Consider the following 5,065-nt stretch of genomic DNA (forward strand, 5'->3'; position numbering starts at 1 on the left):
TGCGTGGCCACCACGGAGCGAGGACCGGGGTGTGCGCGGCAGCGCGCCCCGTGGCTGTGATGTCTCTGCGGCTCCCCTGCCGTCACCTTCCCGCCGGGAGGTGCCTGCCTGGACGCAGGGGCCCCAGGGGGAAGTCAGAGCCCGACCCTGCGAGGAGAGTGACAGCTGGAGGCGGGAAACCTCTTCCTGGCCATGGAGGGGCGTCTTCTTGTTTGTCGGCAAAGCTGTCCCCGTTTAATTGGCAGCAGATTCTGACTTGCACAAGTAGCATTCGTGATTTCAGAGAGGAAGGGAGAGGGAGAGAGAGAGAAACGTCAATGATGAGAGAGGATCATTGATCGGCTGCCTCCTGCACGCCCCCTACTGGGGATCCAGCCCGCAACCCGGGCATGTGCCCTTGACGGGAATCGAACCCAGGCCCCTTCAGTCCGCAGGCGGATGCTCTATCCCCCGAGCTAAACCAGCTAGGGCAGTAGCATTTTTAAAAAAAAAAAAAAATCTTTTTATTGATTTCAGAGAGGAAGGGAGGGGGAGATTGAAACATCAGTGATGAGAGAGAATCATTGATTGGCCACCTCCTGCACGCCCTCTACTGGGGGTGAAGCCTGCAACTGGGGCACCAGAATGGAACCCGGGATCCTTCAGTCCTGCAGGCCTATGCGCTATCCACTGAGCCAAGCCAGCTAGGGCGCAAGTAGCATTCTTTAAAAAATAAAAATAGTGCTCGCTTCGGCAGCACATATACTAAAATTGGAACGATACAGAGAAGATTAGCATGGCCCCTGCGCAAGGATGACACGCAAATTAGTGAAGCGTTCCATATTTTTAAAAAATAATAATAATAAAATAAAATAATTAAAAAAATAAAAGTAAAGAAGGCGCATCGTCCTGAGATGGCAATTTCAGTGCTAAAGTGCTCTTCCCACGGGCTACCTGAATGACAGGACAGAAGGGCCTCAGGAATGAGATCCTGTTTTGCAGGGGAGAGGTCCCAGACCTGACCGGTGCGGGGAGGGGGCAGATGCACAGTGACAAGACCCCCGGGGCACTGGAGCCTAGTCCCCAGGAATCTCTGAAATACTCAGACCCGAGTTCCCCCTCTTTCTGGTTGGTTTTAGATATGACATGGGGACAGGAGGGTATGTTCTGATGTCGTCTGTGCTCCAGAAAGGACCTGGTGTTTCATTCTCTCCTCCTCTCTCCCCCAGGCCAGCCATCCCGCATCGACACACGTCTTAAAATCAAGGTTCTGGTGAGTTTTGTTGTTGTTCAGCAAATGATTTGTTTATAGGGCGGAGGAATGTTTGCTTTCCTTGGCCAAATATGTCCCCCCTAACAGGGACCTATCCCAGTGACTCCCCCGATCCTGTGCAGGTGTATTCCCCCGTGTCCTCCCCACTGAGCCACCCTCCCTGGTGAGCATTCACTTGGCCGATTGCTCACATCCCCGTGGCTGATGGAATGGAATGCCAGTGGGAGGTTAGTGTTTGCGCTTTAGTTCAGTGTGACTTGGTGAGGAGGAAGCTCGTGTTTAGGGGGAACCGAACACTAGACATCTGTGGTCCTTTCACAGGCCTGCCTTTCAGATCACAACAAGAAAGGAGAGGGCGCCCTGACTGGTTTGGCTCAGTGGATAGAGCTTCAGCCTGCGGACTGAAGGGTCCCAGGTTCGATTCCAGCCAAGGGCACATGCCTGGGTTGTGGGCTTGATCCCCAGTAGGGGACGTGCAGGAGGCAGCCAATCAATGATTCTCTCTCATCATTGATGTTTCTATCTCTCTTTCCCTTCCCTCTTCCTCTCTGAAATCAATAAAGATATGTTAAAAAAAAAAAAAAGGAAGCAAGAAAGAAAATGACTTTTAAAAAAAAGGAAGAAAGAAAGGAGAGGGTGTGATCATTGTAGTAAATGACAAAGCAAACAGCTTTGGGAGGCGTTTGAGGGTGGGGTTGGAGCGAAGGTCTTTGCCAGAAAGGCAGGGTTTTGTTTTGTTTGTTTTTCAGTAATCAGTAAATAGAAATGTGTTGCATGAGCCAGGTCTTGTTTGAGGTCTGACAGTTGTAGCTTAGTTGCATCTTGTATGAACTGTGAGAAGCAGTTGATACTGGGTATGAGTTCTGGATGTAGAGCCCGGGTTGGTCAGCTTTTCCTGTAGAGGATCCTGTGCTAAGTATTTAAGTTTTGTGGGTTGCATGTGGCTGCATGCTGTTCTTTTTCGATGGATTTATTTGTTTAGAATGGTTTTAGATTCACAGAAGAATTCCAAATAATTTTTTTTAAAATATATTTTATTGATTTTTTACAGAGAGGAAGGGAGAGAGATAGAGAGCTAGAAACAGCGATCAGCTGCCTCCTGCACACCTCCCACTGGGGACGTGCCCGCAACCCAGGCACATGCCCTTGACCGGAATCGAACCCGGGACCCCTCAGTCCGCAGGCCGACGCTCTATCCACTGAGCCAAACCGGTTTTGGCCCAAAGAATTTTTATTACAGAGAATTCCCAGGTACCCTGCCCCTGTTTCCCCATTATGACCAAGTTAGCATGGCACATTCCTTATACTGAATGGGCCGATTTTGATACGTTATTGTTAACTCAAGTCCATGCTTTATTCCTTTCCCTTAGTTTTTACAGAATCTTCTCCATCTGTTTCAGGATCCCATCCAGGAGACCACGATACAGTTCGTTGTCATGTCTCCTTAGGCTCCTCTTGGCTCTGACAGTTTCTCAGACTCTTGTTTCTGATGACCTTGAAGACGTAAGAGGTGCTGATCAGGCATTTGGCAGGATGTTCCTGCACTGGAATCTGATGTTTGTCTCACCTTTAGATGAGGTGCATGGGTTTGAGGGTAAAAGATCACAGAGGGTACAAACTGTCAACACAATGTATGGTTATTGAGGTTGCCCTTGTTACTGTTGGCAAGGGTAGTGTTTGTTACTTTTCTCCACTGGAAAATTACTCTTTTTCCCTCCTTTTCATACTTATACTCTTTGGAAGGAAGTCGTATGTGCAGCTCATGGTTAAAGTGTGCAGAATTATGCCCCCTCCTCCTCCTTTGTTTCTTGATCATTTCTTTTTTTTTTTTTAATATATTTTATTGAGTTTTTACAGAGAGGAAGGGAGAGGGATAGAGAGTTAGAAACATCAATGAGAGAGAAACATCGATCAGCTGCCTCCTGCACACTCCCCACTGGGGATGTGCCCGCAACCAAGGCACATGCCCTTGACCAGAATCGAACCTGGGACCTTTGAGTCCGCAGGCCAACGCTCTATCCACTGAGCCAAACCGGTCAGGGCTTGATCATTTCTTTTTGTTTTCACAACCCTTTAAAAATGTAAAACCACCTTAGCCCGTTTGGCTCAGTGGATAGAGTAGTGGTTCTCAACCTTCTGGCCCTTTAACTACAGTTCCTCATGTTGTGACCCAACCATAAAATTATTTTCGTTGCTACTTCATAACTGTAATGTTGCTACTGTTATGAATCGTAATGTAAATATCTGATATGCAGGATGGTCTTAGGCAACCCCTGTGAAAGGGTCGTTCGACCACCAAAGGGGTCGCGACCCACAGGTTGAGAACCACTGCTCTATACTGAAGGGTCCCAGTTTCGATTCCGGTCAAGGGCACATGCCCGGGTTGTGGGCTTGATCCCCAGTGTGGGACCTGCAGGAGGCAGCCGATCAATGATTCTCTCTCATCATCGATGTTTCTATCTCTCCCCCACCCTTCCTCTCTGAAATCAATAAAAAATATTATAAATAAATAAATAAAAATAATAACAAAATAAAAATGTAAAACCCTTTAGCCCTACAAAAACGGGCTGACCTAGAGTATTGGGGTTTCAATCCTGTCTCTGCCTCTTAGCATTTGGGGCTCTATAAAGATAAGGTTGTGATGAGGATGAGATAATATAGGTAAAGCCGCTTAGAATAGCCCCCAGAGCATTAGTGTTCAGTACATTCTGTTTTCTCTATGTGGTACGTCTGGATGCCCTGTAGGTCAGAAGCAACATACATATGAAGGTCATTGTGATGGATACTTACAAGTTCTCAGAATGAACCAGAGCACCTGGCTGGTGTTGCTTGGTGATTGGTTGAGCGTCAACCTATGAACCAGGAGGTCACTGTTTGATTCCCGGTCAGGGTACATGCCCAGGTTGTGGGCTCGATCCCCAGTGTGGGGCATGCAGGAGGCAGCTGATCAATGATTCTCTCTCATCATTGATATTTCTGTCTCTCTCCCTCTCCTTTCCTCTCTGAAATCAATAAAAATATATGTATTTTTGCCCTGACCGGTTTGGCTCAGCGGATAGAGCGTCGGCCTACAGACTGAAGGGTCCCTGGTTCGATTCCAGTCAAGGGCATGTACCTTGGTTGCGGGCACATCCCCAGTAGGAGGTGTTTGCTGTTATTTATTTTTATTTTTAATTGTGGTAAAATGTACATAACAGAAATTACCATCTTAAATATTTTAAATATATATATATGTATTTTAAATGAAATAGAGCATAGAACAGGAATCCTTAGCCTGAGGTCCTTCCTTTAATTGCATTTGCCATTTTCCAAGGGAAATTGTATACAGACTTACTGCATATGGCTTTCTTCCTCGGAAAAAAATCTATAACTTCGTGGCATTCACAAGTGTGGACGTGCCCCCCCCCCCCCCCAAATTAGACCCTTGTTCTGGAACCAAAGGCTGTGTTCAGAACACAGCCAATATTCAGAATGATGGACATGGTCAAAGTAAATCACACCCAATTCATGTTATGAAGTATTATGCAGCTATGAAGAGGGATGTTTAGAAATAGTCATAAGAAGGAAAAATGCATGTGATGTAATATTAAACGGTACTCACAGTTATAAACAATACTATGCATGAACATTTTTACTTAGTTGAAATTTTACTTAATAAAACACTTTAAAAAAAAATATTTTATTGATGCCGAAACCGGTTTGGCTCAGTGGATAGAGCGTCGGCCTGCGGACTGAAGGGTCCCAGGTTCGATTCCGGTCAAGGGCGTGTACCTGGGTTGCGGGCACATCCCCAGTAGGGGGTGTGCAGGAGGC

The 5,065-nt window shown here is 46.6% G+C and overlaps 1 protein-coding gene and 1 pseudogene across 1 annotated transcript in view; one reads left to right on the forward strand and one right to left on the reverse strand.

Annotated features, from left to right (window-relative positions):
- The window catches only part of LOC102250485, a 297,308-nt pseudogene extending 292,269 nt beyond the window's left edge, over nt 1-5,039 (reverse strand).
- LOC102248885 (zinc finger protein 331-like) overlaps nt 1-5,065 on the forward strand; it is a 16,248-nt gene that overhangs the window by 958 nt on the left and 10,225 nt on the right. Inside the window, exon 2 of the mRNA XM_014534323.1 lies at nt 1,209-1,252. The gene's annotated coding sequence lies outside the window, so the exon portion shown is untranslated. The remainder of the gene's footprint in view (nt 1-1,208; nt 1,253-5,065) is intronic.

Source organism: Myotis brandtii, unplaced genomic scaffold (genome assembly GCF_000412655.1).
Source record: "Myotis brandtii unplaced genomic scaffold, ASM41265v1 scaffold1289, whole genome shotgun sequence".
Taxonomy (NCBI): Eukaryota; Metazoa; Chordata; class Mammalia; order Chiroptera; family Vespertilionidae; genus Myotis; species Myotis brandtii.